This window comes from Amblyraja radiata, chromosome 1, assembly GCF_010909765.2.
Source record: "Amblyraja radiata isolate CabotCenter1 chromosome 1, sAmbRad1.1.pri, whole genome shotgun sequence".
NCBI lineage: Eukaryota > Metazoa > Chordata > Chondrichthyes > Rajiformes > Rajidae > Amblyraja > Amblyraja radiata.
Window position 1 is genome coordinate 5,702,977 of NC_045956.1, and position 13,668 is coordinate 5,716,644.

Sequence of the window (13,668 nt, forward strand, 5' to 3'; positions counted from 1 at the left end):
GCAATACTCAACCACAAGTGTACAAGTCAATCTTGGAGAAATTCAAACTTTCTTGAATTTTCTCCCGAGTGACCAAGTTACACGACTACCTGCCGTTAGCGCTACGGTGGTCCACGGTGGTCCACGAATGCCGTACTGTTATCGCACGAGGTTCCCACGATGTTAAACTCCGGTTAACTCTTGCGTCAAGTCGCCCCGTGAAAAGGCCGCTTAAGACTGGTGGGAGAACTGGGAAGGGGGAGAGGATGGAGAGAGAAGGAAAGCAAGGGCTATTTGCGGTTAGAGAAGTCAATGTTCATACTGCTGGGGTGTAAGCTACCCAAAGCGAAATATGAGGCGGTGTTTCTCCAATTTGCGCTGGGCCTCACTCTGACAATGGAGGAGGCCCAGGACGGAAAGGTCAGATTGGGAATGGGAGGGGAAGTTACAGTGCTGAGTAACCGGGAGATCAGGTAGGTTAAGGCGGACTGAGCGGAGGTGTTCAGCGAAACGATCGGCGAGCCTGCGCTTGGTCTCGCCTATGTACAGAAGTTGACACCTGGAACAGCTGATACAGTAGATGAGGTTGGAGTAGGTGCAAGTGAACCTCTGCATCACCTGAAAAGACTATCGGGGTCCTTGGATGGTCGAGGAGGGAGGTAAAGGGACAGGTGGTACATCTTCTGCGGTTACAAGGGAAAGTACCTGGGGAGGGGGTGGTTTGGGTGTGAAGGGACGAGTTGACCAGGGAGTTGGGGAGGGAACGTTCTGCGAAAAGCAGAAAGGGGTGGAGATGGGAAAATGTGGCCAGTAGCGGGATCCCGTTGGAGGTGGCGAAAGTGTTGTAGGATTATATGCTGTTTGCGACGGCTGATGGGATGGAAGGTGAGGACAAGGGGGACTCTGTCCTTGTTGCAAATGGGGAGAGGGGGAGCAAGAGCAGAGCTGCGAGATATCGAGGAGACCCTAATGAGAGCCTCATTTATAATGGAAGAGGGAACCTCCGTTTCCTAAAGAATTAGGACATTTTCGATGATCTAGTATGGAAAACCTCATCCTGGGCGCAAATGTAATAATAATAATAATAAATTTTATATTTAATGGGCGCCTTTCATACAAAATCTCAAGGACACCTTACATAGTAGATCGGAATAGAAACATATAATCGGAGTAAAACAAGTAATTAAAGACATCACAATGACACAAATTAAAAACAGAATTCAATCCAAAAACAGAAAATCAAAAACACAGTGTGAAGAGGGAGCAGCGGCAACCTATTCGTGCCAGCGTCCACTCTCCCTTCACGGCAGCAAATGTAGTGTAGACGGAGGAATTATGAGTGGGGGCAGAGTCTTTACATGATGCAGGGTGGGAGGAACTGTAGTCTAGATAGCTATGGGGAGTCAGTAGATGTTGGTCTATAGTCTATCTCCTGTGATGGAGACGGTGAGATCCAGAAACGGTAGGGAGATGTCGGAGAAGGTCCAAGTGAATTTGTGCAGGATGGAAATTAGTCGTAAAATTGATGAAGTCAGTGAGTTCTGCATGGGTGCAGGAGGCAGCATCGATGCAGTCGTCAATGTAGTCAAGGTAGAGTTCGGGGATAGGACCAGTGTGCACCTGGAACAGTGATTGCTCAACATACCCTACAAAGTGGCAGGCATAGCTGAGGCCCATGGGAGTGCCCATAGCTACACCTTGGATTTGTAGGAAGTGGTAGGTGTCGAAGGAGAAGTTGTTAAGGGTAAGGACCAGCTCTGCTAGGCGGAGGAGAGTATTGGTAGACGGAAATTGGCTGGTTCTGCGGTCGAGGAAGAAATGGAAGGCCTTAAGACCTTCCTGGTGGGGAATGAGGTGTAGAGTGACTGGACATCCAATTGTAAAGATGAGAGAGTGGGGCCCTGGAAAATGGAAGTCATTGAAGTAACGAAGAGTGTGTGAGGAGACTTAAACATAGGGAGGGATTGGACAAGGGGAGATAGGATGGAGTCGAGGTATGTGGAAATGAATTTGGTGGGACATGAACAAGCAGAAACAATGGGTCTGCCAAAACAGTTCTGTTTGTGGATTTTGGGGAGAAAGATAAAATTGGGCCGTGCGGGGCTGGGAACGATAAGGTTGGAGGCTTTAGAAGGCAGAGAGCTGGAAGTAATAAAATCAGAAATGGTGTGTGATATTAAGGTCTGGCGCTCGTCTGTGGGGACATGGGACCAAGGATAAGTAGGAGGAGGTGTCTGAGAGTTGTCGCCTGGCCTCAGCCCGGTAGAGGTCAGTGCGCCAGACTACCACGGCGCCTCCCTTGTCAGCGGTTTGATTATCAAGTCGGGGTTCCTGCAGAGTGAGTGGAAGGCTGTACGTTCAGGGGGGGAGAGGTTAGCGAAAGAGAGGGTAGTGGACAAGTTGAGGCGGTTGATGTCCCACCGGCTATTGGAAATGAAAAGGTCTAAGGAAGGTAGAGGGCCATCCGGGGCAATCCAAGAGGAGGGGGTCTGGTGGAGACGGGAGAAATGGTCATCACTGGGTGGTGAGACTTTCTCATAGAAAAAGGAGCGGAGGCGACGGAGGAAGAGCTCTACATCATGGCGGACCCGGAACTCGATGAGGTTGGGGCGGAGGGGAACAAATTTTTCCTTGCTTTCCCTCTCTCTCATCCCCTCCCCCTTCCCAGTTCTCCCACCAGTCTTACTGTCTCCGACTACATTCTATCTCTGTCCCGCACACTCCACTGACATCAATCTGAAGAAAGGTCTCGACCCGAAACATCACCCATTCCTACTCTCCAGAGATGCTGTCTGTCCCGCTGAGTTACTTCAGCATTTTGAGTCTTATCTAGATTTACACCAACATCTGCAGTTCTTTCCTACACAAAATGACTTGGAGATTGGAAATAAAGATGGAACATGATGAACATGTTCTGCGTGTGAGGCAGCATCTTTGGAGAAACAAAAGTAACAAGGAAAGGAGGGAAAACAGCACCTCATATTTAGCTTGGGAAGCTTACAATCCAGCTGTATGAATATTGACTTCTCTAACTTCAAGGAACCCTTGCTTTCCCTCTCTCTCTCCCCATCCCTCCCCCATCCTAGATCTCCGACCAGTCTGACTGTCCTCCTGATTAAATTTTAGTTTTATCTCCGTATGCTTCCTTGTAATCTTCCCCGAGCCTTCTTCTTATCGAGACCACACACAAGATTAGAAGTTGTTCAGCCAGAGCTGAACACACATCTCGGTATCTGCATACAATGGTGTCTGTCTTGTCACTTCTTGTGCTTCTTGTCCGTGGCGATGGAAAGATTGGTGGAAACAGGCCAGCGACATTAACGCTCTTTCCTTGACCCCTTCCTCGAGCCAATGATCTATTCTACATTTTCCTTGCACTTTGTCCCCTTTAATGTCTTATTTTCACACCTTATCCTTCCATATATCTGTCTCCCTCTCCCATGACTCTCAGTCTGGATGGATCTCAACCCAAAACGTCACCCATTCCTTCTATCCAGAGATGCTGCCTGTCCTGTCCAGCATTTTGTGCCTATCATAGGAAAAATTAGAGATATATTCAGTTTTAAAAATATATAAAGGCAACATAAAGAGTGAGGGATAGAAAAAACAACAAAGGGGAAGATCTGTAATAAGTTGGAGAACAAAAGAAATTAAATAACGTGAATGTTATTGCCTTTGATTTGGTCCCTACTCTGTTGCGTATTACTTTGTTCTTTCCCCAGCTTCCCTATTTCGCTGCTGTTCTATCTGGTCAATACCTGTTAAGCCTCTAAGGTTTTTCATTTCTCATGCAAGATCATGAATCTGAAATATCAGCTGTCTAGCTGCTTGACATCAGAAGTATATAGATGACTTTTAGATTTTCAGTTTAACTACCCGAGGCCCTGATCATGCATCTTTATATCACTCAATCATATTTTTATCTTGCAAATTATTGTCCAAGTGGTGAGCAAAAATCTTCTGGCCCTTAGAGTGGTGTTTGTTCAGCAAGAGATACTGACATCAAACATCAGTTCCATTCCCATTCACGGTTGAGCATACCTTAAAAAGTACAGTAAGTTTGTCTCACCTGTAGGAGGGGAAAGAAACATTTTTTTTTCTCTGTCAAATAAAACGGGCAAATTTGACAGCTCCGGTTTCCACACACACTCCAAAGACGTACAGGCTTGTAAGCTAATTGGCTTGATAAAAATTGGAAATTGTCCCTAGTGTATGTAGGATAGTGTTAGTGTGTGTGGATCACTGATCAGCACGGACTCGGTCGGAAGGGCTTGTTTCCGCACTGTATCTCTAAACTAGTCTAAACTAAACTAAAGAAAGACCGAGCAATCTCAGTAACAAGTCCCTTCCCAATTATTGCTATGTTTGGAAATCAGTTCAGTCCAGTAAGAATTCTCATCATGCATTCTAAGAAGCAAATACCACTATATCTAATTAACTATTTAAATATTTATAACATTTTAAATAAAGATTGGGTTTATATAAGATTATGCAAGATGCATAAATCATTTTTTTAGTTTTAAAATCGTAATAAAATTACAGAGCCCACACGTAATTAGTTTTTTGAGCTCAGATTGGTTCCTATGTTGTAATTATTGCTAATAAGTATTTTTTAAATTCACTTAGATCCTGTACAAAAAGGATATTTTAAAATTAATTTGTAATACCTTAAATTCACAGAATTTCATTTGACAGCATTGGTAAAGGCTGTAAACAGAACAAGCTTTAGAAGTGTGCTGGATTGTTCAAGCAATGGTGTTACCTCTGTGCTAAGTTATATATGCATGGAAATCCCAATGTATCTGATATTTCATGCATAAAGTTTGGTTTCATATTGGTTTATTATTGTCATATGTACCAACATACAATGAAAGACTTTTGTTTTGCATGCTATTCGGGCAAATCACCCCATACATGAGTACATCAGGCAGTGCAAATTTGAAAAGAAATAGTGCAGAAAATAGTGTCCCAGCTACAGGGAAAGTGCAGATAAAAATTAAATGCAAAGATCAAAATGGGGTAAATTGGAAGGTCAGAAATGTATCTTTATTATAGGTCCATTCAACAGTCTGATAACAGCACAGCTGAAGTTGCTTTTGAATCAAGCAGTGTGTGTGTGTGTTTTCAAGCTTTTGTATTTTCTGTCCAATGGGAGGGGGGAAAAGGAGAGAAGCCCAGGATGTGAGTGGTCCGTGGTTATTTTGGTTGCTTTCCCGAGGGAGCATGAAGTATGGATGGAGCAGGGGGTTTGGGAACGCTGGTTAGCAAGATGGATTGACCTGTGTTCACAACTGAAATTTCGTGCAGTCTACAGTACTACTTCTCCTTTGACCTGCCATGGGCCTGTATTCCCAGAAGTCAGAGGGGTGTTGTATGTTTTCAAGTAGGGTTTGAGAACATTGTTGAATTGATTCCTCTGTCAAGCTGGTAATCCCTTCCTTTCACAAGGCACAGGGGTCTGGCAGTTTAAGGCACAGGATGCACAAGGGGCTCACAACATTCCCAGGAAATTTCAGGCCATTAGACATAGATAAAGTGAGTGGCTTTGTTTTGTGCAATTATTTTGGGGAGTGCAATTGATATAACAGTGCTAAATTAATGTAATAGGAGCCTTGAAGCTGAAAATGTTGGACTGGAAGAGGATTTTGAACTTGGTTTGCTTAGCCTACCAGAGAATTCATAGGTGGCATGGTGCCATCCCTCCAAGGCTGAGGGGCCTGCTATACATAATTTAAGTCTCAGAAACATATACAAGGACAATTCGCCGATGCTGATGAGACCATATTATTTTATGCTGGGTTTGAGATATTTGCCTTCAAACAACCTGTTCCATCAGAAATCAAAGCCTTTCTTAAGACGGTGAAGAATTTCACCATTGCTGTCTACTTTCAGTGAGATGTTGTTCCTTAGATATGGGACATGGTCTCGTCATAGACCGTTATTGTTGGAGGGAGTGTTCTGCAGAGGGCAAGCTGACCTTTGGGGATGGAGGGAGGACGGGGTAGAGCCAACTGCCGCAAAAGTGAGGCCATGCTCTTTGGCAACTGGCCTGACTGATCCTTCATCCCCTTTTCTGTCAAGTATGACTTACTTGAAGGTGCTGGGAGCAACTGAAGAAGGGCTCGATCTGAAACACTACCTATCCATGTTCTCCTGAGATGCTGCATGGCCCACTGAGTTACTCCAGCACTTTGTGTCTTTTTGTGTATTAACTAGCATCGGCAGTTTCTGTGGATCTGGTTCAGAGGAGCTGGGGTATATAGTAAAAATGATTGGAATGGAGATGGAAGATCAATAAAAAATAAGAGCATGGGAGCAGTGCTCCCTCTTGATGGCAACAAGAAGTTTGTCAGGTATGAGTGATCTCAGTGTTGCTGGACATGGTGTAGGTATGGGCGATACCACATTTCTCTACCATGGCAGACATCTTCCATTTCATCTGAAAATCCAAGATGGAACACGCCCAAAATGTCACGATGCACATGTCCCCAAATAATATCAGGGAAGGGGGAATATTTACCTTATCCTGACTCCTATTTTTGTGGCTGTGTCAAGCTGTGCATAGAACCTAAATACGTAAACATCAAGTGTTACTGAATTCTGAAGTTTTACCTGTTCTAGAGCAGTGGTTCACAACCTTTTTTAGCTCATGGCCTCCTTGGGATCTTTTAATTTTTCTGTGGCCCCCCCTGACATTATTAGCGGAAAAAAAGTACTTCAATATTATAATACCTTCCATAAAAATATCAGTGTCTATTAATTGCACATATATTCTCTTTTATTCTATTCCACAACCATCAAAAATATTTCAACTACATAGATTTAAATGTATTAGAACAGAAATTTAGGAGGCAACTGGGTGGTAGCTCTGTGGCCCCCTTCATTGAACCTGTGGCCCCCTAAATCCCAAAATGTTTCTGTGGCCCCCCTGAAATTTGCCATGGCTCCAGGTTGGGAATCACTGTTCTAGAGGATTAGCCTGACCTTGTTGCTGCTCAATATTCCATTCATTTCAATTAGCTACCCTACCTGAATTTTGTAGGAAAGTTCCATCAGTCAAACATCTTGACCACAAATTGATGAAGCAGGGAGCAGCACAGAATATGCTGCAGGCTCTGCGGGGGGGGGGGGGGGGGGGGGGGGGGGGGGGGGAGGTGCTGAATCCAGTGAAAGGGCTTCTCGGGCAATTTGTCAAAACCATTTGGCAGAATGCCTCATCCCAGAACTCGCAAAAAGTACCAAAATCTTGCCTGGCTGGCAGTGGGAGGCCCTCCTTATCAGATCCTTCCTGCACAAATCCTTCTGACTCCCAAGGCAGCTACAATGAAAATTAGAAAATTGCCCAACTCTTTATAGACTTTGCAAAGAAGATCTGGAAAAGGATGCAAGAGTCTTTGTTGAGATTCATTCTGAGTAACTGCATATCAAGGACGACCTGATCTGTGGGTTGTTCTTGGGGATGTTTACTGAGGTAAAACTACTGCTGGAAGATCACCTAGTCGGTGAAAGGTGTACTCTGGCCTTCCAGAAATCTGGTGGTCTTCTCATACAATGAGATATCAGTTATGCCCCTGTCCCACTTAGGAAACCTGAACGGAAACCTCTGGAGACTTTGCGCCCCACCCAAGGTTTCCGTGCGGTTCCCGAAGGTTGCCGGAGGTTGCAGGTAGTGGAAGCAGGTAGGGAGACTGACAAAAACCTCCGGGAACCGCATGGAAACCTTGGGTGGGGCACAAAGTCTCCAGAGGTTTCCGTTCAGGTTTCCTAAGTGGGACAGGGGCATTAGTAAATGATGTTGCTTGGCACATTTAGGACTACAGGAATATGTACTGAGATATACACTGAAGCTTGGTGCATCCAATGCAAAGGCTATATGGGGACGGACTGCAATCTAAGTTCCTGTTGTTCCTGGGCATGGAGTAGCTGTATCCTGTGTAACAGCCCTGCAAGCACCTGAACAGCGTATGATGCAAGCAAGCTCCCATACATTCAAAAGTCTGACTTCCGATCACGTTCATTTCTACAAGCAGCCGTTTCCTTTGTACATTGGATGAATGAGAGCACTTAATTATTAGGGTAATAGATAGGGTGAATGCATGGTCTTTTACCTAGGTTGGGGAATCAAAAACAAGAGGGGCAACTTATTAACTCAGAGGATGGTGGGTATATGGATCGAGCTGCCAGAGGAAGTAGTTAAGGTAGATACTATAACAGCATTTAAATTACATTTGGACAGGTACATGATAGAAAAGGTTTAGAGGGATATAGGCGAAAGGCAGGCAAATTGGACTAATTTCGATGGGCATCTCGATTGGCATGGATGAGTTGGGTCAAACGGCTTGTGACCGTGCAGTATGGCTCTACGATTTTATGACTTGTTGGGAACACAACTTGAACCTGCTGCCACATCAGTTCGCTTGAAGTTGCCACTTTGAGAGCACCGTTTGTGATTGTTTGCAAATGCACATGTGCTGTGCAGTGCATTTTGCAATTATCACACCTCTCAAGTAAAACATGGTAGACGTGATGGCTGTGCATTTAAGAAAAGGAAAACCATCACAATGGCAATTATAATTAAAATTAGCCAACAGGAAAAGGGAACACGCCATTGTAAATTGGCAAACGCTTTGTGTTTGATTTGTTCAGTGCGGGGTACCATCATAAAGGACAAAGCGTGCATTTTCGAGCACATTAAAGGGTTGGCCCTGATGCAGGTTGCAATTGTTACAAAGCATTGAGGTGGTTTGATAATTGAAATAGAAGAACTGTTGGTGACTTGGCTTAGAGTTCAAAATCAATGCTGAATTTCCTTTAGCCTAATAATTAATCAAGAAAAGTGCCTATTCAAAGATTTGAAGCAAAAGCTTGGTAATGAAAGTGAAGAATGTGTTGCAAGTGGAGAATGATTTAACAGATGTAAAGCAAGGGCTAATTTGCATAACATTTTGGAGGGGAAAATATAACATTAAACAGCAGACTAGGCAACAGTGAATACATTTCCTGATGCTTTGGCTCTGGTCCGGTAAATGGGGAGAGGGACTATTGTGCTGAACATGTGTTAAAAAGTAGATAAGACTGGTTTATATTGAAAATGTATACTGAATGTACGTACATTGCAAGGGAAGAAAAGACTGCTCCAGGTCAGAAAGCAGAAAAAGAGACACAAAAGACTGCTGAATGCAGTCAACCTTGCATTCCCTCTCTCTCTGTCCCTCCCCCACCCTAGAGTTTAGTTTCACTCCTTACTTTCACTCGTTATCACCTTCTCCACAGCCAACAATGGACCATTGTGGGTTCCACCTTTCCTTGATCATTGTTGCTGGCTTTGATTCATCCTTTTGCATAGCTTTCATTCATTTGTCCTTTATACCTCTAGTTCTTCATATATATAGTTTCCTTCTCCCCTGATGCTCAGTTTGAAGTGGGTCTCAATCTGAAACGTCACCTATTCATTTTCTCCAGAAATGCTGCCATATCCGCTGAGTTACTCCAGCATTTTGTGTCTATCTTTGGTGTAAACCAGTATCTGCAGTTCCTTTCTACACATTTTCAGAAATGTTTAGTTTCTCTTGACTACATTGGTTAATTTGCTGTCACTTTGGAATTCTGCCAAACAATCAAACTAACCCCATGTACGAAAGCCTGAATATTAGCTCACCTTCAACTGTGATACAAAATAGCATACTATGTGTGACTTTGGGGAAAGTTTTGCTTAAAATAATAACAAATAGCTGCTATCCAGTGAACATAGCTTTAAAATGTGTGTGTGTGAGGGGATCTATCGCAGTCGCTGCCTCAAAAAGGCTGGCAGTATCATGAAAGACCCACACCATCCTGGCCACACACTCATCTCCCTGCTACCTTCAGGTAGAAGGTACAGGAGCCTGAAGACTGCAACAACCAGGTTCAGGAATAGTTACTTCCCCTCAGCCATCAGGCTATTAAACCTGGCTCGGACAAAACTCTGATTATTACCAACCACTTTCTGTTATTTGCACTATCAGTTTATTTATTCCTGTGTGTATATATTTATATCATGGTATATGGACACATTTATCTGTTTTGTAGTAAATGCCTACTATTTTCTGTGTGCTTAAGCAAAGCAAGAATTTCATTGTCCTATACAGGGACACATGACAATAAACTAACTTGAACTTGAACTTGTGTGCATGTGGGTTAACACTGGGATCATATCCAATGGTTCTTTGTCAGAAAGTTTACTGTTTCACAACTTATATTGACATGAAGATAGGTTTATTGGCAGGGGTACCAATGAGCATCTGCAATATTTATAAAATGGAGGTTATCATGAAATTAAATACTATTATTTCATTTAAACGATATAATTAATTACTAACATGCATGAATTCAATGTGATCCTTGGCATTAATATATGCAAATGTATTTTAATATGTACATTGTTTAAATGTTACAGATATAGCAGAATGGATTTCCTTGAAGTGCGGCATTCCCATCATCCTTTGCTGCCAGCAACCCAAAGGCACTAAAGTAACTGCACCCTCAGTGGAACTGGCCTGGCTATGAAGAAGTTATTCTATATCAGTTTTGAATGCACCTTTACTCAATGAAAGCAGCAGAAGTGACGTTTTACTACTATTATAAAGTTTCATTAAAAACTATTTTATCTGTACCCAAGTTTTGCTCTTTAAATATAACCATATACATATATATATATGCTTTATATATTTGTGTACATTATACTTTCATAAAGACAAACCAGTATATAATGCTCAAACAATTCTAGTTATTTTTTGTTGCATTGGGGAGAGATAAGAATGCAGAATGCAATTTAAAATATGTCCTGTCTGAGAGAAAACAAAGGCTGTACAAGAAAACAATGCATTCCTGATGATCTAGTTCTGAAGTGGGCTGCAGATTGTAGCAAAATATGCTCAGCCAAATACTATGAGCTTCTATTTGAATTTGTACCATGATTACACATGAAGTTTTTGTCCTATCTCTCCTTTAAATTATTTAAGAAGTTGATTTCATAATCATGATATCCACATGAAATGAAAATGATACGGGAATGAGTTGGTCTCATATTTATTTTGTTTTCTTATTATGCATTGATGTATTCGTGAAAACATGCCAAACAAAGGGCAACTTCATGATTTTGGAAAGAGGTTTGTATTCTTTGTAATGAATTTAAGATGGATGTACAAAATGTAATGGTGTTCAAGAATACACAGTGATTTTTATATACAGTTTTCTTTCCCATTTTGACAAAAGGGTATCCGATAACCAGCTGCATAACATGTATGACGGAAAAGAGAATTGCTTGCTATTTGTTTGTGGTTTTTTGTGTGGATTAAAAGGTGTGTCACTGTAAGGTGTTGAAGGTATTGATGGCAGGACTACTGTGGTGTATTGCATGTCGATACTTAGACAATACTGATTCCAAAGTGGGATCAATTTATGTCCTGTAGATTAGAATTAGGTGTAGCCTCTTGGGAGAAAAGTTAGACGTTTATATTCTAACACAGTATTTTTGTCCCTGTGGGACTATTCTCTTTGATCAATATTTTAAGCCTGCAGTTTCAGATTTTGAAAGTGTTGACTTTGGCTCTTCAAGATTTATCATGTGCCATTACACCACAGAATCCAAACTTGAATCCTTGGTTCAGTGAAGCAGTAATAAACACAGATTCATTTTGGTTCTTCTTTGTGTTTTATTACACCAGGAGTGCTTAAAAATTAAAATAATGCCTGCGGCCTTTATTACTATTTAAGTTTTTTTAAATATCTCTAAGAACCATTCTGGTTAGATAATAGCTACAGCTTGATACATAAGGTGCTAAGATTTTCAGAAAGGGTGTTTGAATTCATATTTTGGTTTGAACTCATTAGAAATACAATTTTTAATGTTTCTATGTAAATACTGTAAAGTGAAAAATTCCAAATCTCTGTTTCTTCCGATTCCTGTTTTGTCCTTATTTCAAATTCCCAGTAGTTCCAGTCAAGTGGATTGGGGTTGGTGAGTAAATTGTTTAAAGTATAAAAGTATAAAGACTCAAACAATTGAATCTATTCTTATAGTCAGTCTCTTGACTGGAACCAGACTCCAAATCTTTCATTTACCAGTTTAGCCACTTATTTGATTCTATGGAAAAATGCCTACGGTTATTTATATATAATTTGGATGAAAAACATCTGTGGAACCCTCAAGCTCTACTCTTCTATCTTTAACTCCAGGCAGTATTTGAGTTCTGTATGTTTCTTTCATCTTTTATCCAATTTTGTTTTGATATGCAAATCTGTGTTTATTCAAATAATCACTTAACAGTATTTCAGTTAGTTAGATTTACACTTCAAACATTTGGTTTTGTATTTGGTTGTAAATAGCTTAAATGTACATTGAATTTTGCATTGTAAGATTTTATTTTATTTCTGTATTATATTGAGCAAAAAATTCTTATGTATAGTAAAGTGCTTAATAAATATATTTGCTTTTCAGCAGGTTGACTTTAATTTAATGTCAACAATATTTTGGCTTGTATGTGATTGTGTGAATTTACTTCCAAAAATAATTCAGTGTATCCCAAATTGTGCGAGGGTAGCAAACCGTAAGAATTGTTTATTGCTTGATTGAAGAGAGTCTCTCAAAAAAAACAAATTTGTTATGGTGATATATGGTTTATCAATGTTTTCCTTGATACTAATATGGGATATTAGCGTGATTAAAACCAGCAATACAAGGAAACTTCTTAACAGTTTATTTAGAATTTTGCATAATTATCATCTCCACCAGTGCTTTTTTTATGACAACACATGTTCCATTCAAACTAGATTGACATATAGCAGCCAATAGTCACGTGAACTGGTATTTGTGCACCAGAAACCTTTTGTCTGCATAAGATGCACTGATCTCTACTAATATTACTAACGCTCTCCAATAAAATGTTCACCCAACTCCAACAATGTTTAGCAGAAGTAACTTACAAAAATCAATCAAATTGACTTTAACATTTATAAGCATTTGGAACTGCTTAAAATAAGGTGACAGTGCAACCATGGTGCTGCTAATAATGAATCTGCTGCTTATTAGGAGGTATGGTTGTGTGGTAGTTCCAGATACTCTTATGTAGCTTCGATACAAATCTTGGGTAAACAATACAAATGAGCAACTAAAGCTGTTAAATTGATTCGTTATAGCAACAGATCAGAAAAGACCACATAAGTGGAAAAATTGTCCTTAATGTTTGTGTCATATTAATTGAATTGCCCTTACCTGCAGGTTTATTTGTACCTTGACAAATAATTGTTTTCCTGTATCTCCTTTTGTACATTTTATCTCTACAATGCTATGCCCTCTCTTGCTACCTTACTGCTATTTTTCTCTGAAATGCGTCCATTCTAAAATCTCTAAAAAAACTCTAAATCAGATGCCGTTGCTTTCTTTCCAATTGGCTTATCTTTCCCAATATCTCTGACTAATACTTAAATCTTATTTTCATTTCTCATTCCAAGCAGTACAACAATGCGCGTGTTATGTAATTCAATGTAGTCATACAGCGTGAAACAGGCCCTTTGGCCCATCTTGCCCATGCCAACCAACAAGTCCCACCTCCCTGCTTTTGGCCTATATCCCTTTAAACCTATCCTATCCATGTATCCATCTAAATGTTTCTTAAACATTGTGATAGTGCCTGCCTCAACTACCTCCTC

At 41.0% G+C, this 13,668-nt stretch overlaps 1 protein-coding gene across 2 annotated transcripts in view; it reads left to right on the forward strand.

Moving 5' to 3' along the window:
- Window positions 1-12,456, forward strand: part of ankrd50 (ankyrin repeat domain 50) — a 91,367-nt gene extending 78,911 nt beyond the window's left edge. For both annotated transcript variants that reach the window (XM_033015402.1, XM_033015456.1), the window contains one exon: window positions 10,415-12,456. The gene's annotated coding sequence lies outside the window, so the exon portion shown is untranslated. The remainder of the gene's footprint in view (window positions 1-10,414) is intronic.
- Window positions 12,457-13,668: the final 1,212 nt, after the last annotated feature.